Raw genomic sequence first — 24,562 nt, 5'->3', positions numbered from 1 at the left:
CGTCAGTGCTGGTGGGTGCTGGTGGCCAAGGAGCCACTCAGGTCCAGCCAGTTCCTGCTGGAGCCCCATGGCCCCACGGCTCTCCCCGGGCAGCAAGAGGGGCAGGGGTGCGGAGACCCCCGTCCCACAGGTCCGCTGGGCTGGCCAGGGCAGGACCAATGCCCTTTTCTGCTTGCCTTTCGGCTTAGGATGTGCCAGACTGCGCTGGAGGCTGCAGAGGCGGCTGCCAGGAGTGTGGGGACGGAGGAAGAGATGGCGATGGAGGTGGATGTGGCTGAGGAGGAGGAGATGGAGGTGGATGTGGAGGAGGAGGAGGCGATGGATGTGGACCCGCCATCAGGAGGACAGGCACGTGCTCGCCATGCGCTGCCCGCAGGGAGGGAGGGTCTCCTGCCACCGGGCTGGGGCTGGGGCTGGGGCTGGGCTGGGTGGTCCCCGCTGCAGGCACACAGCACCCGCTGCCCTCCTACTGGCGGCACAACGGCCCCCACCGCGCTGCCCTGAGCCCCCGTCCGCTTTGGGCCGGGAGCGATTCCTTAGGGCCGGGACAGGCAAGTGTAAGCCCAAGCCCAGGCGGGGCTCAGCGCTGGCGGCAGAGTCCCGCTGTCCCCAGCGTGTCCCAGGGCTGTGGCCATCGAATGCCCGTCGGGGCGAAGCCCGACCCGAAGCAGCTGCTGCCGCTGAGCTGGCTCGGGAAGCCCCAGCTCTGCTGGGTGAGGCGCTGCTCGTTAGCCAAACGGCCGTGCCGCTGGCTTTTCTTCCAGGGGCAGCAGGCGTGCGGAGGCCAGACCAAGACCAGACCAAGGAAGAGGAAGAGTTGTAAATAGTTGTCTACAGTTTGTTAATAGTTTTGGTGTTTGTTAATAGTTTTGTTAGTTGTTAATATTTTTGTTAGTTGTTCAGAGTTGTAAAGAGTTGTAAGAGTTGTTACTGGTTGTCAGTAGTTGTAGGTAGTTGTGTTGTTGTTAATAAAGAGTTGTGTTCCTGTTTTTCACACCCAAGCTCTGTGTGCATTTCTTGGGAGCCGCGGCCTTTGCAGAGTTGTGGTTCCAGTGTCTCGGGGATGGCGGCGCTGGAGGCGGCTGGGGGTGGTGGCACGGCCGCCCCGGGGGTCCCTGTGCACAGATGGGATGCGGCTGATGGAGGGGACGTCCCTGGGCACCAGCGGGGTTCATGGGCTGCTGGGGAGTGGGGTCCCCAACAGCAAAGGGGTCCCCAGCCAAGCATGGACTCTGCCATGACCGACCCCTGCCATGATGCCATCAAAGCAGGCAGGAAACCTGCTGCTGCCCTTGCTGCTGGAGGGAAAGGAAAGGGAGGGACGGGGCACAAGCCAGGATGGGGCTGCAGAGCTGCAAAATGCAAACTGATCAGCCGAGGGCCATGACATCCTTGGGAATGGCTGGTACAAGGATGAGGGGAGAAGGTTTTGGAGCTGCAGGGGCTGATGTTTAATGGTGTGAACCTCCCCACGCTCGGGTCTTTGCTTCTGGTCCTGCCGTGCTTTACCCGGGGCCGTGCCCAGAGCCGAAGCCCGGAGCAAAGCCCTCCTTGCCCTCCGGCATTCCTGCTGCCGGCAGCGGCCCCGGGCCCTGGTCCCCACTCGGGGCGAGCCGTGGAGGGGGCAGCGCAGGCTGCGGGGGGCTTTGGGGAGAGGGAGCTGGTGCAGGGGTGCGGTGGGCGCAGGGTGTCGGGGTGCGGGGAGCCGTGGGTGCCGGCAGAGTGGCGAGGGGGGGCGATGCCGTGCGGGCCGGGGGTGCGGGATGCGGGGAGCCGCGGGGGGCCGGGGCTGCGGGCACGGGGCTGCCCCCGGCCGCTCGGGAGCCGCGGCCCCGCCCGCCCCCTCATTACCCGCGCCTCATTAGCGCCTCATTAGCGGCGGCCGGGGCGTGGTGCCCTCCCCGCGGAGGCGGTCGGGGAGCGCTGCCGGCCATGGGGGTTGCGGGCGGCGGCGCCCCGCCGTGCTGCTCCTGTCCCTGGGGGAGGCTGCCCGGGCGGGGGTCGGGCTGCGGGGGCCGGGCTGCGGAGGGGCCGCTGCCTGGGGTGCGGAGTCGGGGGGCGATGCGGGGTCCCCTCTCTCCGTGTGGCTGGGTCGGGACTGTGTGTGTGTGTCCGGTGGGTGTCGGCTGGCGGAGCCGAGCTGTCCGTGCCCCCCCGGCTGTCAAGGCTCCCCTGGACACAGGGGCTTCAGCCAGGGACTCGCAGGTGTCCGGGCTGTCCCAGGGTCAGGCGCTGCAGGGAGCAGCCTGCACCCGGTCTCCACTCGGATCCTGCTGCCCAAAGCCGTCCTTCTCCCTTCCCCCCGCATGCTGAGACCCTTCCTGCGAGAGCTTTCCTCCTTGTGGCTTGAGTTGAGCTCCCCCCTGGTGTTGGTGAGTTTGTAGCGAGTGCCCCAAGATGATGGTGTTGGGAGGGCATTAACTTCAGCAGAGCTGTAACAATCCCAGATGAGCTGGGTAAGGAGGGTGGTGTTGGGCGGGTTTGGGGAAAGGTCTGCTTAAAGAGCAATGGAGCAGAAGGGGCAAGGTGGGGGGCAAGTGGGAAGTCAGCAATGAAACGTTTGCGGGGATGACTGGGGGCATCTTTTTGTGCCCGGCAGTGAGTTGTGGGGAGCGCAAAGGAGTTGCGAGGAACTGCAGGGAGCGATGAAGGGAAAGCCCCGGTGCCTTGGCTCGGAGGAAAGGTGCCAGGGCAAGGCGGGGGCCGAGTGCCCGGTGGGTCAGGCTTCCCAAGCTGCTGCCGAGCCCCCCGTGGGCTGGGAGGGGAAGGCATCGCCCTCAGCGGTGGGGTGGAGGCTGTGGGACGCGCTCCTTGGTGCCAGCCCCGCTGGCTGGCATGTGTCAGGGCTGAGGCGGGCGGGGGACAGCCGGGATGGGGCGGGGGCTGGCGGCAGGGGGGGGTCTCAACAAGCCGGGACGAGGTGCCAGTGCCGCTGCCGAGGCAAGCGGAGGGTCCTCAGCCCTGCCGCCTGCCCCAGCCAAAATAGGGAACTTTGGTTGTTGCCAGAAGGGGAAAACACTTCAGCAAAACTCTTTTGCTCAAGGAGAATGGAAAACATAGTACTGCTCGTTTTTTGAAAATGTCTTTATTTGGTGCTTGCATTCTTCTGCCAGCAAAATGCCGATGGGAGGTTGTCTGTGACCTGCTCTTTATTGCCCCTTCTCCACGGGACAGGCTGGCTCGGGATGAAAATTCTCTCTGGGCTGAGGCCCCGGAGATGCAGAATCCCCCCCAGGTTGGTGTCGGGAGTGGGGTTGCTGCCCACTGGCGAAAGGAGGAGGTGAGGGGGGAGGAGGAGGGATGAGCACTCTCACCGTTGGCTGGGGAAAGGACTTGTTTATTTTTTGCTCACAGGTGCAGGAATGAAGAGTTTTGGTGCCCCCGCAGCAGCCCTGGCCGGCAAAGGGCTGAGATAAGGGGCAGAGCCCCGACTGCGCTGCAGAGCCGGGGGTCCCAGGCTCATCCACCAGCGCAGCAGGAGCTTTGCTTCGCCAGGTCCAGTTCTCCCGACCCTGCTCTGCACGGGCTGCTCGCCCCCACGGGCTGCTCAGGGGAGGGCTTTAAGGCTGCAGAAGGTGGGTTCGCTCCGAGTCCTGCCAAACGGCAGAGAGCTGCTGATTCCTGGGTGTAGTGTCCCCTGACAGGAGAGGTCAAGACGGGGACCCTTTCCACTGCACAAGGAATGCAGAAAGTGTAGGCAGCCCTACAGGGAGGCCCCAAGGGTCCTTGTGCCCATCACCTGTTACTGGGAACCACTGAAAAGAGTCTGTCTCCATCCTCTTTAAACCCACCCTTTAGATACTTGGCAACATTAATAAGGTCTCCCCTCGGCCTTCTCTTCTCCAGGCTAGAGAGTCCCAGCTCTCTCAGCCTTTCCTCATAAGGGAGATGCTCCAATGCCTCCATCGTCTTTGTTGCCCTCCGCTGGACTCTCTCCAGCCATTCCCTGTCTCTCTTGAACTGGGGAGCCCAGAACTGGACACAGTATTCCAGTTGTGGCCTCACCAGTGCAGAGTAGAGGGGGAGAATGACCTCCCTGGACCTGCTGGCCACACTCTTCCCTATGCAGCCCAGAATTCCGTTGGCCGCCTTGGCGACAAGGGCACATTGCTTACTCGTGGATAATTTACTGGTCTTCTTCCCTGTCTGCTCGTTTTCTGGGACTTGGGGATGTGGCCTTCTCCTGAGCTTTTAGGAGTTCCTCCTTGAAGTGAGACCAGCCTTCCTGGGCACCTTTGCCCTTCAGGACTGTCCCCCAAGGGACACTCTCAACCATGCTCCTAAGCAGGCCAAAGTTTGCCCTTCGGAAATCTTCGGGAACAGCTCTCAGGAAACGTCTAAATTATCCCTGGCACCCTCAGAGACACCCCACTCCCCCAAGGAGTCAGACAAGGAGTCAGACAGCTGAAGGTGGGGGGGTTGAGGTAGGAGGCAGCTTTCAACCCGTTTTAAGCTGTGCTTCTGAAGCGGTGTTTGTGAAGATGGTTATGGGCTTGGAGGGGCTTGGTGTGTGGATTTGTTTGGCCTTAAGTGTATTACCCTTCAGGGTAACGCTTTCTGTGGCAGCTGGAAACAGTCCTTCTTGTACACCAAACCCATCCCCGTATTTGGAAGGGGCATTTCGGCTGCTGCAACGTGCGTTTTCTTCCCTGGGTGACACTCGGCCCCAAGCATACACAGCCTTTCACTTTGGCACATTCTTGTCCCCCTGGCTGAAAGATTCTGTGTTTTCACGGGTTGAATGCTTCCTCAGCCCACCACAGGCCATAATGACTGTGCCTTTACAGACCACTTCCCTTGCTCACTGCTTTCAGATTTGAGCATCGAAGCCATGGAGGGAGCAGGAGAGCAGCAGCTGGAGGTAGAGCACAACCTGTTTAAGCAGCGGTGGGATAAAGGTGGCAATCGCGTGACTCCAGGGGCCGAGAGACACGGTAAGGCGCTCTTCTGCCTGTCTTGGGCGGATGCTCTGGTCGTCCTGCCATCACTGTGTGCCTGGTTTGGCTTTCACGGGAACAAGGGACAGCTGACGAGCATTTAAACACCTTTATGGTGTTTGAAACACCTTAAGGTTGAACCTTAAACACGTTTAAGGCACGCAAGTCTATGAAACGTGCAGATCAGTCCGACTGCTTTGATACTGGCTACTTTTGCGGGGCAAATCTTTGCCTAGTCCCTCTGACATTATGACAAGGGCTCATGGATGCATTTCAGGAATAAAGCTCCCAAGTTAATGGTCTTTGACGACTAGAAAGGAAGCAGCTGTTCTGGCCAAGCTTGGCTTTGGTTGTATCTTTAAATCACAGTGGGCTGACAAATGGGATGACCTGGTTAGAGGAAAGAGCCTCTCCCCAGGGAAGGTTCCGGTGACTCAAGCCTTTAAGCCTAACCTTGCCCCTTAGTGCAGGCACTTTGTGTGTGTTCATGCAGACCTGAGAAATATATTGTAGTTGACTTATCGCTTACAAGTTGTAGGAAGTGGCCCTTGGCTACGTGACCCTCTCCTCTACCCTTTCTACCTGTTCTGACTCACCCTCGTTCTTCGACACAAACCAGAGAGGATTCTGGCAAAGTGTTGCAGTCTAACAGGAATACTGTCCTGACTTCTCCTTTCCAAAACGTGATCTCCTGACTACCTTTTCTGGGAGACAGCGTCATTCTGTGTGTCAGCATAAAGGGAATTTGTTGGTTTGCATCACTTGGATGTAACTTTCTGGTGTTGAAGCTGAAAGGCTAAACTAAGGCAAGAGCTGAATGATGGGGAGGTACGAGGATTTCTCCCGTTGTCGCGGGAGTGTGGTGATAGTGCTCTCGCTGCGGTGTCCCTTGGCAGCCTTTCTCTACTCCCAGGACAGACGAGGCCGGGGGGCAAAGGGGACTGAGCCCCGTTTGTCGTGTTTCCCCCCTGAGCCCACGAAATAGCGCTTTATTCCCGGGGTCCCTTGCCCTGGAACTCGGAAGCTTTCCCTCCCGCCCCGGCTTCCCCGTTCCCTGCTGGCGGCCCGGGCCCTTCGCGCCGCCCGTCGGGGAGGACAAGGTCCGGGAGCTCCCCCCGGGCACGTCGGCGTTTCGCCCCGGGCCGGGCCCCCCGCTCCCGCGGCAGCCCGGGCCGAAGCCGCAGCCTCCGGCAGAGGCTCCGGCGCTGCCGCCGCCTTCCCCGGGCGACGGCCCGTCCCCGCGGCCCCGGCTCTCGCCCGCCGTCTCGGGGCCCCCCCGACACGCGGCTCGCGGGGACCGTTTCCCCCCGCTCCCGCCCCCAGCGTCGGCCGGGGCCGGTAACGGTCTCCGAGCGGAGCCGGCCGGAGCGAACCGCGGCCGGAGCGGCCTCTTCCCCCGCGGCAGCCCCGCAGCCCGCAGGAAAGCGCCGCCGCAGAGCGGCCCCGAGCGAGCCCGTCCCTCCCGCCCCGCGGCTCCCGGCGGCGCCCGTCAGGCGGCGGAGCCCGGCCGGCGAGCGGGGGCATGGCGGCGCCGGGCCCGGCCTCCCTGCAGCGCCGGCTGCAGAGCTCGCAGGAGGCGCGGCACCGGCAAGCGGTGCTGGTGCGGAAGCTGCAGGCGAAGGTGAGGAGCGGGGGCGCCTGCCCGGGGGGAGCTCCCCGAGGCCGGGCCGGGGTGCCCGCGCCGTCCGCGGACGGGACTCGGCGGCGGAGCCCTCGGGGGGCGAAGGCGCGGCCCCGGCGGGGTCCTGCCCGGGCCCTGCCCTGCGCTGCCGCGGGCGGGACGGCGCCGAGCCCGGAGCTCGGGGGAGGGAGGGAGGGAGGCCCCGGGAGCCGTCCCGTCCCGTCCCGTCCCGTCCCGTCCCGTCGGCGGTCACCCCCGAGCCGCTCGCCGGGGCTTGGCCGGGCTCGGGGGAAGCGAAGCTTCCCGGTCCCGAAGGGACTCGGTGTCGGAGCAGCAGCGCCGTGGCGCGGGCTGAGCTCGGGCTGCAGAGAGCGAGAGAAAAGCCGGTGCCGGAGGAGCCGGGTCCGTCCCCGGCTGCAGTCGCTCATCTTCATGCCGTGTCTGCGCCCAGGTCCTGCAGTACCGGACCCGCTGCCGAGAGCTGGAGCAGCAGCTGGAAGCAGGAGCGGTGAGTGCGCAGGGCGCGAACTGAAGAGAGCGGCCGGAGCGTTCGGGAGCGAAAAAGCTCCCCGAGCCATGGCAGGGGAAAAGCAAGATTGTGCTCCCGGAGGGTTTCAAGAAGCGCTGCGAGTTTGCCCGCCCCTGTTCTGCCCAGTTGCCGCTCTCAGAGCAGCCAGCGGTCCCAGAAATGCAGGATTGGAGTTGTGTGCGGGAGGGCTTTATTGGCGGGGAGCGTTTCGTCCTGGGTCTCGGGAGAGGGCTTTGCTGCCTGTTCTGGGGCTGTCTCTGAAATAGAATGGGTGGACAGACAGTGTTTTGGAAGGCGAGAATGCTGGCGTCGGGCAGAGAGAGCTGGCTCTGTGCTTTTCATTCTGCTTGCCGGCTAAAGCAGATCTAGGAAAGAAAGGGCGGGAGCGTAGGAGAGCATTCCTGGGCTTCAGGTGGAAGAATTGGACCAACCATTCGCTTTGTTCTTCAGGGATGCCTCCCAGGCAGGTGGGAAGGCACGGAGGCCCTGGAGAAAGCCCTGCTTGAGGTGAAAGAGGAGCAGCAAAGGTACAAGGAAGAAGCGTTCCCTCCTACTCGGTATCCTGGATGCTCACGGCAGGGAGGGAAAACCTGTCCGTGGTAGGCAGTCTCCGCAAGGGAAGTGTTGGGGCAAGCCCTTTGGAAAGGAGAGAGGTGCACAACCTGTTCTGTGGGGCAGTAATAGTGGTGTGTGCTGACCGCTTCTGTTTGGAGCGGGGCGTTCCTGCGGGTGAGCTCCAAGGGTCCCTTTCCAGCCTAAACGCTGCCCTGGTGCAGTAGGTGAGGGGCTGGGGGCAACGCTAGAGAAAGGTGATGCGTCCAGTGATGAGGCGGCACGAAGGGGAGGCAGCCGTCAACTGTGGGCATCGTCCGAGTTGCAGAGGAAGGGGAAACCCAACCTCTGGGTGGAAACTGAAGGCTTAAAGCAAGGAGAAGCACATGAGTTGGCCATCAGCGAGAGATCTTAGTTCATCCTAGAAAGCGCTTTTCCTGCCTCTCAGTTTGAGAACAAAGTCAGTGTTGGGGGAGCCGGGAAATCCCGGGGATGCTGCTTGTGGATCGGGGTTGTTCAGTGACCTCATGGCTGTTCCTCCCTTTGCAAGGTGCGAGGATCTGGCCGAAGCGAACAGTCTGCTGCGGGAGCACCTGGAGAAAGCGAAAGAGGTGAATTCAGCCCTCAAAGAAGATGTTGGAAAGCTGACGGTGGATTGGATGAGGGCGCGGGAGGAGCTGGAAGCGAAGGAGCGCGAATGGCGCCAGGAACGTGAGGTGAGGCTCAGCTGCGGGAATGTCAGAGGTGGTGCCAGCGTGGCATGAGAACGCGTTTTGTTTCTGGCCCAGAGAACTTGCTGTGAGAAGGTTGTGGCTCTGTTGAGGATGTGTTGGTGTTGACGAGCAGAAGAGAGGGGTTGTCGCGGATGGAGCGATAGACTTCACTCCTAAGAGAGAAGCAGCAATATATTTATTGATATAAACCAATGATTTGACCAAGTCGATAGCAGACGCGACAGTTTTAAGGGGGTTCTATAGCAAGGTCCACTTGGTTTTTTACTGCTCGTACAGTGATGGCGGAGGCTGAACTGGCATTTCTTTTTGTCTTTGCATCTGTAGCTCTATGAGAACTACTTCAGGGGTGACCGTGACCGTCTGCTCGGGCTGTGGCATCAGATGGTCACCTTCCGCCGTCATTTCCTGGAAATGAAGACTGCCACGAACCGGTGAGTAGAAGTTGAGGCCCGATCTCTGGCAGAAAAGATGTACCTTCCCTTCACACCTCTCTGAGGTTCCTTTCTCACAGTTGCCTTCTACACAAACAAGAGCAGCGTAGCCGTGAGAGTGTCTGCTGCTGGTGTCAGCAGGCGACTTCAGACTCTGGGTTACTGTCAGCCATTTATCTTCCTGGATGATGAACCTTCCTTAATGCGTCGAGCGTGCCTTGGTTCTTGAGTTCTTTGTGCTTTTTCGTTACGCCGTTTTAGGCTTATTCTTCCTCCACCTTCCTGAAAAGTTTATTATGTGGCTGTTGTCGTGAGCCTCTGAGCAGTCGCTCGCCAAGGTGTGTCCTGACCCCAGAGTGTCAGGGGAATGATTTGTCCCCAGCCGAGATGTCATCTTTCCTGGCAGCTTTTCCTCTTTGCGCCATTACGTGCGTGAGAAGCGAGTCAGCTGAGAGAGCTGGTGGTGTGAACGTTGGCTCTTCCTTTGTGCTTCTGCAGAGATTTGTCAGAGCTGAAGGCAGAGCAAACGAGGCTTTCTGGGTCTGTAATGGCAAACTGCTCCCGTCTAAACTGCAGCGTGATGTCCTTCCAAGGCAAGGGGGAGCTGGAGAAGAAGGAGCTTCAGGAGAGGTAAAGGTGTTTTAAACTTTGCTGTTAGCACCGTTCTCTTCTGGGGCTGCCTCTTGCATTCATAGATGGGCTGTGTTCACATTGCAAACACACCCGTTCTGCACGGCCTTGTTTCTGTCCCGAGTCAAACGGTTGCCTTCAACAGAAAGGACGGCAAAAATCGTCTGACTGCCAGAAGCTCCTCTGGGTAAGACCAGACTGGCAAAGAGGTGGCGTATTCCAGTGCTTTTGCTGTGAACTGGTTCTTGGTTGTTACGTGAAACGGGGCCAAGTGGTTTTGGCAGAAGATAACCCCCCTTGCGTTCTAACACTCCTCACCGAGGTGGGAGGCCGGGTGCGGCTGGGTTTAAATTCTGAGTGATGCCCAATTCAGCACTATCAGTCCAATCGCGTTTAATATGTATTAAACTATTACGATTTGGATACACTAATAGTGGACTGCACCTTCAGTCTAGTCGTGCTCCTGAACTAGCACGGCCTCTCTCAAGTTTTGGTCGCGTTCAGTGAGAAAGCGAAACGACCGGCTACTTAAACAGTGCAGTTTATTTAAACAACAGATATACAGGTTCTTTAGGATTGCCGGTGATAAATACGCTGTCTGCAAAGCACGTGCAAATAAAGATATTGCTAAGTATACAAACGCGCGACAAAATTATAAACGATACAGCCTGGCTATAAATGTAGGGTAGAGATTCTCTAGAGAAATTTCTAAGTCCCCGAGAAAGCGCTCGGTGTAATCGAAGCCTTACCCAAAGGCGTCCCTATGGGGGGGAAGAGAGGCTCAGCCCGTCGACTGATCCCGGAAATCAGCGGTGGAATTCTTCGCGATGGTGTCTTCCCTGACATCCCCTCTCTCTTGGGCTATTTTTATATTATTTTTTTATCTTCAAAGTGGAGTTTGAGTGACTTTAGTCATACGTACTTTTATTATGATCAATGTATTCAAGGAGGAGTGTTCACACCTCGGGGGCGGATAGCCTCCGGGATGGAGGTGTGTTTTGGTACATTGTGGTGAGCAAAGTTCGCACCAAAGGGCAGCATTTCATCAACGTTTGACGAAATGTTGGCTCGGGTAGCGTGTAGGCCGCTTATCAGTTCCGTAGTACCATCTCGTCCCCATATCTGCTATTCGTCACAAGGGAAGGCCATGGAACAAGCGTGTTCCGTTCCATCCCTCGTGTAGTTTCGCAAACAACCTTGTACAGGGAATCACAGATGTTGCATTCTTCGTGTGCTGGCTGCGGCTGTATTCTACCTCAGAAGCCTCTTGATTTTATGACTTTCCTTAATGTGTGAACAATGCTGTATTTTTGTATTCTTGGCCAATTTAGTAATTATTCCACATAATCCACCCCGTGACTACAGTCACTCAAGCTCCACGATAATCAATACTGATGGGGAATATCACATGTCCTCTTATGGCGAGGGATATCAAGTGCAAATACTTCTTGTGGGGTGATTAAGCGAGTTAAGCGTTTCATCATAATCCAAAGTCTAACACACAAAACAATTGTCAAATCAAAGCACAATACAGTGAGTACTAGTAGAACAACAACAGGATGGAGCATCTTGTTAAAAGGTCCTGTAGCTGTTGGTGACCATCCAAAGAGGGTGTCCCACCATTCATGTCCTCCGTCTCTCTTGACCCTTTCCAGTACGTGGTGTATTTCTTCAACATCATGATGGGCAGTAATCAGAGTTCTTTGTCCATTTTCTTGGGCCTCTTTCAACAATCGCTTCAATTCATCGTGTTGTAGCAACTTCTTCACTAGTGAGAGATTCATTCCGATAGGGGTAGGCAGCAAATCTCGAATCAATGTGTAATTAGATTGTAGCAATTGAAAAGACGTAACAGGAGCTGAATAACTGAAGTCACATCCAATGATGTTAGTAAAGTTACAAACACAAAGATTTGAGTGATTACTTCTATCTACTGCTATGTCATCTACGAATACGAGAGTACAGGGAGACCTCATGCAAACACACCCTTTCCCAATATACACAAGCACAGTTTCTGGGGTTTCATCAGGTTGTATCTCAAAATGACAAACATTCTGGTTGGTGTCAAGACAAATGTCTTGTGCCTTGAGAGTATTACTCTCACAAATGAATCCTTGTTGATCTCGTGAAATGCATGCTTCAACATCAACAGTTTGCCATTTATTCTCGTTTTGTTGTGCCCACACTCTGTGCTCTACCGGATGGAGTATGGCTCCATGGTGATTCAACCCCAGTGCGATGATTGGGTATATGATGTATACTGAGGCATTGCGTATCGTTAAGACAAAAGCTGTGGCTTTGCTCTCAGTGGGATCGTAGGTGAAATTAACCAGATACCACCAGGATTGAAATTTCCTCTCAAACTCAATTGCATTATCCCATATTACTTTTCGAATTTCGGTGGGCAAGGTGCCTTCTTCACCTTCCCTTATAATTGCGGCTGTCATAGATTGCATCCACAGTTGGGCTTGGATACAACTAAGGGCCAAGGAAACATTGTTTTGGGTTGTACCAAGTGCATTTGTGATCAGCTGATGGTCTTTTTCACCTGTTTCTTCCCACTGAGGCAATATATTCGATAAAAGCCGTTGGTGATTTCCCAATGCTGATAGCGAGGACTGTAGAGGATGTTTTAATTTGTCTAGATCACTAGTAGTTGAGATACTTGCAAACAAACTAGTCACAGCATCTATACTATTTAAGACTCCCAGTCCTGTTCCCAAGATACCAGTCACATCTGTCTTCAGTCGTTGTGAGGTGGCAACAGTTCGCCGGCCTAACCATGCTGACCACCCTGCATAAGATGTACTCAGGAATGGTGAGCAGGTGGGTTTGATCGTAGAGATATTAATCTGCATTGACAATTCTACTCGTTTGAGGGAATATGTTGGGTTAAACAGTATTTGTTGTTGACCTGTGTGTTTAATGGCATAAGGGCCAATGTTAAAGGTGTAAGGAGTTAGACTAATGGAGGGCTGAGTAGCTACACCCTTGAAAGTTTGTGGGGGTGTAGGTTTTGGGTTCATTTCAACAGGTTCAGATGTATTTGAGTCAATCATAAATTCAAATAACAATTCCGTGCCCCTGTAGCCCCAAATACAATATACTACGATAGGTTTGATAAAGGTGAAGTTGTGCCAGCAATCTGAGTTTGGCTCTATAATTTTGTAACAATCAGTGTTGTATTTGTCCGGTTTAGTAGAGTCTACATGGATGGTTTCAATTACAGTTGGTCTATGGTGAGCAGACCCATTGATTACTCGGCAGCTAATTTGTATTTTCTTTCCTGGGGCGGCTTCAAGCTTAGCCATTTGGAGTGAGTCTTTCCAACTCCATTTATCTCTGGAATATACTTCACTTCCTTGTATAACCAGAGTGGAGAGATTTAAATCCCTTATGTTTTCTAGTGTCTCAGTGCTTGCAGTGTATCGTGACAGTGCATTATCCCAAAGCTCATCATCAAGGGGCAGATTCTTAAGTCCGCTCAATGAGGTGTCATTGTCAGGGGTTTCAGATAGTGGCAGTGGAACCAGACTAGTCTGTGGAGTTGAGTCAGGTTCGACTATATCTATGCTTTGATCTATCTCATGTTTTGAAAACACCTCATTTTCATGTAGGACTACAGTGGCCAGGCTCAATTTTCCTTTTCCTGTTCCTGCCATCGCATTGTGTTTTACATAAGCTTGAGACCACGGCCATTCTGGGTCTCTTTGACTACAAACAACAGGGAGTAAAAAGATAAAACTGAATAGCATCAATTCCATCTGCCAATTCGTCATTCTAAAATTTAGGCCTCCAGGTGGCCATACATAACCAAAATAATATTATTGCCAGGATCAATGTCAGGATTCCCTGGAGACACTCGAGGTTAGCGTAGGCCAATGCGTCTGTCCACGTACAGTTCTTCCAAGGTTCCTGTAAGACACAAAGGAAAAGAAAATCTGCTCGGTCTCATTTGACCGAGGGGGTTAAAAAGAGGGTGAGATCCACCGGGTGCTGATCCGGTGTATCTTCCCTGAACAGTCTTTGGCTTCCCATGCTTGGGGGTTTTTGGGAGTAGCTAGCACCATTGGTACTGTGCCAATTTGAGGCGTTTTCACTAACACAGGTTGCCCAGGGTGAAATTGTCCTAGGTATATTCGTGGTTCATTGGGAACTTTTGGAGTGATGATATCAGCAGATACACAGAAAGCTTTCATTTTAGGACAGCCATCTCCACTCCATCTGTTATTTAATTGATAGATGGCATCATCCAATCGCAAATGCCAACCAGGTTCATGAGTTTTTGCAAAACGCTTAACCAATCCATTGGTGCGTTCAACAATGCCATTAGCCTGAGGATAATAGGGAGTATGAAATACCCATCGAATCCCTTCTTCTTTGGCCCAATCTTGTACCACTGTAGCGGTGAAGTGTGAACCGTTATCACTTTGGATTTCCTCAGGAAGGGGAAGTGTGCTGAACCACCCTTGTAGGCCTTTCACTGTGTTGTCCCCAGTAGCTGATTTGAAGCTGGTGGCCATAGTGAGGCCAGAGATAATCTCCACTCCGACTAGGACGTATCTTTTCTCACCTGATGATCTCAAGGGCCCAATATAATCAATTTGCCATGAATGCCACAATGTTTTCTTGTCCCGAATGTGTAAAAAATCACGCTCTGTTCTCTCCTTATCTGCTCTGCTCGTTGCAATGCTCGCACCAGGGACAGTAAACCCTTCTCAAGGTCTGAATATCTGCTCTCACTATCATTAAAGGAGTGAGAGCTAAATTCTAATGGTCTCTCCGGTCCTGCTGGTCCCTTTTGCCATAAGTTACAATGAGAACCATGTTCGCTGAACCCCCATTCTACATGGACAGGGTCAGTTGGATGTATGGGGCCAAGTTGTTGGAATAACCTTAGCTCTTTTATTAGCAATTCTAGTGCATTAGTATGTTGTTCAGTCCACTCCCAGGATTTACCTTTTTTGAGCAAACAATAAAGGGGGCGAGCAATGATGGAAAAGCCAGGGATGTGTTTACGCCAATAACTTAAAGTTCCCAGAACTTGCTGTAACTCCTTCGTGCTGGAAGGATTCTGTCCATGTTCTATTTTTTTCAGGGTATCCTGAGGGACAGAAGCAGCTCCCTTAATCCACCAGACCCCCAGGAATTTAACTTCCTGTGCGGGTCCCTGACATTTTGAGTCTGGAATTTCCAATCCCAAATCTGATAATGTTTTTCGGATGTTTTGCATCATGTCTTGTACACTTTCTTGGCTCTCTCCCCCTATTAAGATGTCGTCAATATATTGGTATACTGTACATCCCTGTGAAACAGGAATCTCTGATAGCACTTTAGCTAAAGCATTATGAGCAATGGTGGGGGAATGTTTGTATCCTTGTGGAAGTCGGTTAAAGGTATATTGGACTCCTTTCCACGTGAATGCAAACCGCGCTTTGTCCTGCTCTCAAGGAGGGGAATCATAAAAAACATGTCTTTTACATCTAAGGCAGCCATCCAAGGATGGGCAGCTCCTTTTATCATTGTCACAATTTCCGCGATATTCGGAACCGCAGCGGTCAGGGGTGCAGTGTTGGCGTTTAACTTTCGGTAATCTACTGTGAAACGCCATTGCCCGGTTGGTTTCTTTACTGGCCACACCGGTGAATTATAAGGCGAGTGAGTCCTCTTAATGATGTTTCTTTTTTCTAAATCTGATACCACCCCGTCTGCTCCTGCAAGTGCAGCTGCAGGCAGTGGGTACTGTCGGACGTTGGTAATTTTAGAGGGAGGCAAAGGTATAGATGTTTCTAATAGGCCCAGTTTAACTGTGTCTAATCCTTTTTTGCGTCCTGCAAAACTCCACACAGTTCCATCCGGGAATTTCCACATTCGCCCACGCAGCACGTCAAATCCTAGGAGGTTAGTATGTGAGGCACCCACTAACACTTCTGCCCTAGTCATTCGCTGCTCTCCCGGCAACCAGAGGTTAATTTTTGCAGTGGGGCGTGTTTTTACCACACCATCAATTCCTGTGAAGTTGACTCTGCGTCGGGTGGGATTTATACCTAGAAGTTGTGCTGTTTCGTTAGTGATTGCAGACATTTGGGCTCCGGTATCGATAATAAAATTTACCAATATCTTCCGGGGTCCAACAGGAATGACAATAACGGGTTCGGAGTCTTTATGAGAGAGCCATTGAATTGCTAGTACCTGCCGGACAGGGTGGCTCACTGCCCTCCCCGGGGATAGGAGTTTTTTGGCTGGGACTCTGTCAAATCAATCAAGTTACGTTCCGGTGCAGAAGGCACAATTTTCTCACGACTTGGGGATTCTCTGGTTAGACTTTTCTCCCCAGCCGCATTATTCTTTCTAGTTAGAGATTGGACTAGTGTATGGAGATCTCCTGTAGGGACACCGTGCAAGAATTGTCAGGGCACCCCTAATTGTAGGGCTTTACGCCACAACTAATTTCTGTCCTTATCAGGCTTAAACCTTTCCTCCGATTTAGGGTTTTAAGTGTGGGTTCGGACTTGGCGAACCTTTCGGGGGTGTTCGGAGGATTTCTCACTAGTTAGGCTGGCCCAGCCCATTCGGCGCCCATATTGATCTATTTCCTGTACATATTCATTCCAGGTGGGCATGTAGTGAGGACGGCCCCGCCCATGAGCACCCCGAGCATCCCGTATACGATCTTGAGTGCGAACAAGGAACGGTTTCAGGCAATCGGGAAGACCACGGATAAGAGGGGCTAATCGATCGGGGTCGATAGGGGCTGACATTGGGGATTTCCGAAATTCCTCTCTGTCATACATGGCTTGCAGACAAGCTGCTTTCCGTACAGCCGCAAACGGATCAGAGTAGCCTGTAGCTCTAATCTCTAACGGCTCCCCCCTCTCTCGCGGATCCATACCCCCTGCCCAATAGGCTGCTCGAGCAGTTAGGGAATAATTATGATCCCCAGGCACAGTGGTTAAAAACACTCCTGGTCCCCAAGAGTCTCCTGCTTCTTCCTCACTCAGCATAATTCTGTCCCCCCCTTCAGAAGAAACTCGCCACGCGTACTCAACAGCTGACTCTTCTGGTCGCCTCGAATATTTCTCCCTTATTTTTGTTAACTCGGTTGGTGTCCATGGAACGGTACGCACAGTGGTGTGAATTTCATCATCATCATCAACCGCAGTTTCAGTTTTAACCAGAGGACGTGAAGGAAAAACTTGGGATTTCAAAGTAAAAGTCCCTTCCTCCTCATCTTCTTCGTCATCCTCACTATTAGACAAAAAATCTCCGGTCTGGGTTCCGGAATTTGGATAACACATTAACTTACGAATCTGTTGGACCTGGGTCGAGGGCTGCATTTTATCTAAGAGCCCAGTCACCCTTTCCAATAACATTTTAAGTTGGAGATTTTCACTCCCAAGCTTATCGACTTGAGTTCTTAATTTTTCTCCTGTCTCCTTTTGCAAGGCTAATGATGACTTCAGCACCTCATTCTCCGATTTCAGGGTTGCATATTCTACAGCTGAAATCAGATTAGGAGCAGGGGTTTCTCTAGCTTCTTGTTGTGCACAAGATAAACAGGCGCCTAACACAGCACAAATCACACCCTTGCCTTTCCCCGCTCTGAGCTTCTGTGAAACCCGACACTCTTCAATACGTTCCACCACTTTCTCTTCATCCTTCCAAAATTTTTGGGCCCACTCCTTCCCAGCCTGGGAAGGGGCACAATCGTATTTTTGCAGCAGTTTATCCATGGCAATCCTGCCGACTATGCCAAATTCTGTTACGTGAAACGGGGCCAAAGTGGTTTTGGCAGAAGATAAACCCCCTTGCGTTCTAACACTCCTCACCGAGGTGGGAGGCTGGGTGTGGCTGGGTTTAAATTCTGAGTGATGCCCAATTCAGCACTATCAGTCCAATCGCATTTAATATGTATTAAACTATTACGATTTGGATACACTAATAGTGGACTGCACCTTCACTCTAGTCGTGCTCCTGAACTAGCACGGCCTCTCTCAAGTTTTGGTCGCGTTCAGTGAGAAAGCGAAACGACCGGCTACTTAAACAGTGCAGTTTATTTAAACAACAGATATACAGGTTCTTTAGGATTGCCGGTGATAAATACGCTGTCTGCAAAGCACATGCAAATAAAGATATTGCTAAGTATACAAACGCGCGACAAAATTATAAACGATACAGCCTGGCTATAAACGTAGGGTAGAGATTCTCTAGAGAAATTTCTAAGTCCCCGAGAAAGCGCTCGGTGTAATCGAAGTCTTACCCAAAGGCGTCCCTATGGGGGGGAAGAGAGGCTCAGCCCGTCGACTGATCCCGGAAATCAGCGGTGGAATTCTTCGCGATGGTGTCTTCCCTGACATCCCCTCTCTCTTGGGCTATTTTTATATTATTTTTTTATCTTCAAAGTGGAGGTTGAGTGACTTTAGTCATACGTACTGTTATTATGATTAATGTATTCAAGGAGGAGTGTTCACACCTCGGGGGCGGATAGCCTCCGGGATGGAGGTGTGTTTTGGTACATTGTGGTGAGCAAAGTTCGCACAAAGGGCAGCATTTCATCAACGTTTGACGAAATGTTGGCTCGGGTAGCGTGTAGGCCGCTTATCAGTTCCGTAGTACCATCTCGTCCCCATATCTGCTATTCGTCACAAGGGAAGGCCATGGAACAAGCGTGTTCCGTTCCATCCCTCGTGTAGTTTCGCAAACAACCTTGTACAGGGAATCACAGATGTTGCATTCTTCGTGTGCTGGCTGCGGCTGTATTCTACCTCAGAAGCCTCTTGATTTTATGACTTTCCTTAATGTGTGAACAATGCTGTATTTTTGTATTCTTGGCCAATTTAGTAATTATTCCACATAATCCACCCCGTGACTACAGTCACTCAAGCTCCACGATAATCAATACTGATGGGGAATATCACATGTCCTCTTATGGCGAGGGATATCAAGTGCAAATACTTCTTGTGGGGTGATTAAGCGAGTTAAGCGTTTCATCATAATCCAAAGTCTAACACACAAAACAATTGTCAAATCAAAGCACAATACAGTGAGTACTAGTAGAACAACAACAGGATGGAGCATCTTGTTAAAAGGTCCTGTAGCTGTTGGTGACCATCCAAAGAGGGTGTCCCACCATTCATGTCCTCCGTCTCTCTTGACCCTTTCCAGTACGTGGTGTATTTCTTCAACATCATGATGGACAGTAATCAGAGTTCTTTGTCCATTTTCTTGGGCCTCTTTCAACAATCGCTTCAATTCATCGTGTTGTAGCAACTTCTTCACTAGTGAGAGATTCATTCCGATAGGGGTAGGCAGCAAATCTCGAATCAATGTGTAATTAGATTGTAGCAATTGAAAAGACGTAACAGGAGCTGAATAACTGAAGTCACATCCAATGATGTTAGTAAAGTTAGAAACACAAAGATTTGAGTGATTACTTCTATCTACTGCTATGTCATCTACGAATACAAAAGTACAGGGAGACCTCATGCAAACACACCCTTTCCCAATATACACAAGCACAGTTTCTGGGGTTTCATCAGGTTGTATCTCAAAATGACAAACATTCTGGTTGGTGTCAAGACAAATGTCTTGTGCCTTGAGAGTATTACTCTCACAAATGAATCCTTGTTGATCTCGTGAAATGCATGCTTCAACATCAACAGTTTGCCATTTATTCTCGTTTTGTTGTGCCCACACTCTATGCTCTACCGGATGGAGTATGGCTCCATGGTGATTCAACCCCAGTGCGATGATTGGGTATATGGTGTATACTGAGGCATTGCGTATCGTTAAGACAAAAGCTGTGGCTTTGCTCTCAGTGGGATCATAGGTGAAATTAACCAGATACCACCAGGATTGAAATTTCCTCTCAAACTGAATTGCATTATCCCATATTACTTTTCGAATTTCGGTGGGCAAGGTGCCTTCTTCACCTTCCCTTATAATTGCGGCTGTCATAGATTGCATCCACAGTTGGGCTTGGATACAACTAAGGGCCAAGGAAACATTGTTTTGGGTTGTACCAAGTGCATTTGTGATCAGCTGATGGTCTTTTTCACCTGTTTCTTCCCACTGAGGCAATATATTCGATAAAAGCCATTGGTGATTTCCCAATGCTGATAGCGAGGACTGTAGAGGATGTTTTAATTTGTCTAGATCACTAGTAGTTGTGACTAGTTTGTTTGCAAGTCTCTCAGCATCTATACTATTTAAGACTCCCAGTCCTGTTCCCAAGATACCAGTCACATCTGTCTTCAGTCGTTGTGAGGTGGCAACAGTTCGCCGGCCTAACCATGCTGACCATCCTGCATAAGATGTACTCAGGAATGGTGAGCAGGTGGGTTTGATCGCAGAGATATTAATCTGCATTGACAGTTCTACTCGTTTGAGGGAATATGTTGGGTTAAACAGTATTTGTTGTTGACCTGTGTGTTTAATGGCATAAGGGCCAATGTTAAAGGTGTAAGGAGTTAGACTAATGGAGGGCTGAGTAGCTACACCCTTGAAAGTTTGTGGGGGTGTAGGTTTTGGGTTCATTTCAACAGGTTCAGATGTATTTGAGTCAATCATAAATTCAAATAACAATTCCGTGCCCCTGTAGCCCCAAATACAATATACTACGATAGGTTTGATAAAGGTGAAGTTGTGCCAGCAATCTGAGTTTGGCTCTATAATTTTGTAACAATCAGTGTTGTATTTGTCCGGTTTAGTAGAGTCTACATGGATGGTTTCAATTACAGTTGGTCTATGGTGAGCAGACCCATTGATTACTCGGCAGCTAATTTGTATTTTCTTTCCTGGGGCGGCTTCAAGCTTAGCCATTTGGAGTGAGTCTTTCCAACTCCATTTATCTCTGGAATATACTTCACTTCCTTGTATAACCAGAGTGGAGAGATTTAAATCCCTTATGTTTTCTAGTGTCTCAGTGCTTGCAGTGTATCGTGACAGTGCATTATCCCAAAGCTCATCATCAAGGGGCAGATTCTTAAGTCCGCTCAATAAGGTGTCATTGTCAGGGGTTTCAGATAGTGGCAGTGGAACCAGACTAGGCTGTGGAGTTGAGTCAGGTTCGACTATATCTATGCTTTGATCTATCTCATGTTTTGAAAACACCTCATTTTCATGTAGGACTACAGTGGCCAGGCTCAATTTTCCTTTTCCTGTTCCTGCCATCGCATTGTGTTTTACATAAGCTTGAGACCACGGCCATTCTGGGTCTCTTTGACTACAAACAACAGGGAGTAAAAAGATAAAACTGAATAGCATCAATTCCATCTGCCAATTCGTCATTCTAAAATTTAGGCCTCCAGGTGGCCATACATAACAAAAATAATATTATTGCCAGGATCAATGTCAGGATTCCCTGGAGACACTCGAGGTTAGCGTAGGCCAATGCGTCTGTCCACGTACAGTTCTTCCAAGGTTCCTGTAAGACACAAAGGAAAAGAAAATCTGCTCGGTCTCATTTGACCGAGGGGGTTAAAAAGAGGGTGAGATCCACCGGGTGCTGATCCGGTGTATCTTCCCTGAACAGTCTTTGGCTTCCCATGCATGGGGGTTTTTGGGAGTAGCTAGCACCATTGGTACTGTGCCAATTTGAGGCGTTTTCACTAACACAGGTTGCCCAGGGTGAAATTGTCCTAGGTATATTCGTGGTTCATTGGGAACTTTTGGAGTGATGATATCAGCAGATACACAGAAAGCTTTCATTTTAGGACAGCCATCTCCACTCCATCTGTTATTTAATTGATAGATGGCATCATCCAATCGCAAATGCCAACCAGGTTCATGAGTTTTTGCAAAACGCTTAACCAATCCATTGGTGCGTTCAACAATGCCATTAGCCTGGGGATAATAGGGAGTATGAAATACCCATCGAATCCCTTCTTCTTTGGCCCAATCTTGTACCACTGTAGCGGTAAAGTGTGAACCGTTATCACTTTGGATTTCCTCAGGAAGGGGAAGTGTGCTGAACCACCCTTGTAGGCCTTTCACTGTGTTGTCCCCAGTAGCTGATTTGAAGCTGGTGGCCATAGTGAGGCCAGAGATAATCTCCACTCCGACTAGGACGTATCTTTTCTCACCTGATGATCTCAAGGGCCCAATATAATCAATTTGCCATGAATGCCACAATGTTTTCTTGTCCCGAATGTGTAAAAAATCACGCTCTGTTCTCTCCTTATCTGCTCTGCTCGTTGCAATGCTCGCACCAGGGACAGTAAACCCTTCTCAAGGTCTGAATATCTGCTCTCAGTATCATTAAAGGAGTGAGAGCTAAATTCTAATGGTCTCTCCGGTCCTGCTGGTCCCTTTTGCCATAAGTTACAATGAGAACCATGTTCGCTGAACCCCCATTCTACATGGACAGGGTCAGTTGGATGTATGGGGCCAAGTTGTTGGAATAACCTTAGCTCTTCTATTAGCAATTCTAGTGCATTAGTATGTTGTTCAGTCCACTCCCAGGATTTACCTTTTTTGAGCAAACAATAAAGGGGGCGAGCAATGATGGAAAAGCCAGGGATGTGTTTACGCCAATAACTTAAAGTTCCCAGAACTTGCTGTAACTCCTTCGTGCTGGAAGGATTCTGTCCATGTTCTATTTTTTTCAGGGTATCCTGAGGGACAGAAGCAGCTCCCTTAATCCACCAGACCCCCAGGAATTTAACTTCCTGTGCGGGTCCCTGACATTTTGAGTCTGGAATTTCCAATCCCAAATCTGATAATGTTTTTCGGATGTTTTGCATCATGTCTTGTACACTTTCTTGGCTCTCTCCCCCTATTAAGATGTCGTCAATATATTGGTATACTGTACATCCCTGTGAAACAGGAATCTCTGATAGCACTTTAGCTAAAGCATTATGAGCAATGGTGGGGGAATGTTTGTATCCTTGTGGAAGTCGGTTAAAGGTATATTGGACTCCTTTCCACGTGAATGCAAACCGCGCTTTGTCCTGCTCTCAAGGAGGGGAATCATAAAAAACATGTCTTTTACATCTAAGGCAGCCATCCAAGGATGGGCAGCTCCTTTTATCATTGTCACAATTTCCGCGATATTCGGAACCGCGGCGGTCAGGGGTGCAGTGTTGGCGTTTAACTTTCGGTAATCTACTGTGAAACGCCATTGCCCGGTTGGTTTCTTTACTGGCCACACCGGTGAATTATAAGGCGAGTGAGTCCTCTTAATGATGTTTCTTTTTTCTAAATCTGATACCACCCCGTCTGCTCCTGCAAGTGCAGCTGCAGGCAGTGGGTACTGTCGGACGTTGGTAATTTTAGAGGGAGGCAAAGGTATAGATGTTTCTAATAGGCCCAGTTTAACTGTGTCTAATCCTTTTTTGCGTCCTGCAAAACTCCACACAGTTCCATCCGGGAATTTCCACATTCGCCCACGCAGCACGTCAAATCCTAGGAGGTTAGTATGTGAGGCACCCACTAACACTTCTGCCCTAGTCATTCGCTGCTCTCCCGGCAACCAGAGGTTAATTTTTGCAGTGGGGCGTGTTTTTACCACACCATCAATTCCTGTGAAGTTGACTCTGCGTCGGGTGGGATTTATACCTAGAAGTTGTGCTGTTTCGTTAGTGATTGCAGACATTTGGGCTCCGGTATCGATAATAAAATTTACCAATATCTTCCGGGGTCCAACAGGAATGACAATAACGGGTTCGGAGTCTTTATGAGAGAGCCATTGAATTGCTAGTACCTGCCGGACAGGGTTCTCTTCTGGGGCTGCCTCTTGCATTCATAGATGGGCTGTGTTCACATTGCAAACACACCCGTTCTGCACGGCCTTGTTTCTGTCCCGAGTCAAACGGTTGCCTTCAACAGAAAGGACGGCAAAAACCGTCTGACTGCCAGAAGCTCCTCTGGGTAAGACCAGACTGGCAAAGAGGTGGCGTATTCCAGTGCTTTTGCTGTGAACTGGTTCTTGGTGAGCAAGCGAGAGCAGCCTAAAGAGAGCTCTGTCTCTGGTACAGCCCTTTTGCTCCCCGGGGCGGTGCTAGAGGAGTTGGCAGGAATTTGCCCAGCACCATCCTAAGCACTGTAGCACCTCTGTGCTGACAGTTCCTTGCGAGACTGAGTGCAGAAGGCCTTTGGGGCAAGAAGGGCCATTTTGCAACATGCAGCGTATTAACCGGGCCCCTCCTGTGATCCCATGGTTATTGGATTGGACATTCATAGCCGTCTCCCCAGACAGCTTGCAGGGCCTTGGATTCATTCACTGCAGAAGGCAAAAGTAATTGTGGGAGTCGTAGTCTGGACTTTCAAAGTCTGTTTTAGCCCAAGAAGAACTTGTGCAAGGCTTGTATCCAACGTATGAAAGAGGAGAGAGAGAACTAAGAGGCAGGAAGCTGTTGCCAGTACCTGAACGTTTTGGAAACGTTCTGTGATGTCTGGAAGCTTGATTTACTTTCTCAATGACGAACGTTTCATCCATGACAAAGAGCGATGCAGCTCTAATCAGGAAATGCCGGTGGCATTTAGGTGTAGGTCCAAAGCCATTGGAAATCATTCCAACTGCCGTATCTGGGACACAGTATGTGCTCCTGGTTTTGGAAAGGAGAATGTTTTTACGTTGACAACTTGTTTGTCTTTCCCCTTCTCACAGACTGAAGGACTTAGTGGCACTCGAAGACAAACACTGCGTGTTACAGCATGAGTTGGTAGTTGCGAGAGAGGCGCTGGAGGAATCGCACCTTGAGAGGGATGTGCTGAAGGAAGAGAAGCATGAGCTTAGAGTGGCCCTGGAGAAGGTATGGCCACCTTGTGATAGCAAGACCAGCACAGATGCTTTTTTCGTGTCAGTAGATGCCAGGGAACGTGCTGTTCTCCTCCTTGGGAAATGGTGATGAGACCACGCAGGCTCCTTGGGGTAGTTTGTGGGCACGTGCTTATTGGGAGCGCTGACCTGGGAGTATGTCAGCGAGACGCAGGGGATGTGGAGTTGCTGCTCTCCTCTTCTTCAGAGTAAGTCTTGCTGTATTTGATTTCCTCTGTGCTTCTGTGATTGCAGCTGGAGCAAGAGAATGAGGCTCTGTTGTGTAAAGTGGATGAGACGGAGAGAGCAAAGATCTCTGCCCAGGAGAAGCTGAGCTTGTGTGAAAGAACAAAGAGCGAGCTCTGTGCAG

At 51.2% G+C, this 24,562-nt stretch overlaps 1 long non-coding RNA gene across 1 annotated transcript; it reads left to right on the top strand.

Moving 5' to 3' along the window:
* The first annotated feature begins 8,192 nt into the window (after nucleotides 1–8,192).
* On the top strand, nucleotides 8,193–9,351 carry LOC134522662 (uncharacterized). Its single transcript, XR_010073092.1, has 3 exons — nucleotides 8,193–8,355; nucleotides 8,698–8,804; nucleotides 9,303–9,351. It is a non-coding gene; the product is annotated as an uncharacterized LOC134522662 (long non-coding RNA).
* Nucleotides 9,352–24,562: the final 15,211 nt, after the last annotated feature.

This window comes from Chroicocephalus ridibundus, chromosome 12 (genome assembly GCF_963924245.1).
Source record: "Chroicocephalus ridibundus chromosome 12, bChrRid1.1, whole genome shotgun sequence".
NCBI classification, from domain to species: Eukaryota; Metazoa; Chordata; class Aves; order Charadriiformes; family Laridae; genus Chroicocephalus; species Chroicocephalus ridibundus.
The sequence above is the reverse complement of the archived record's forward strand: the minus strand, read 5'-3'. Positions and strand labels throughout refer to the sequence as shown.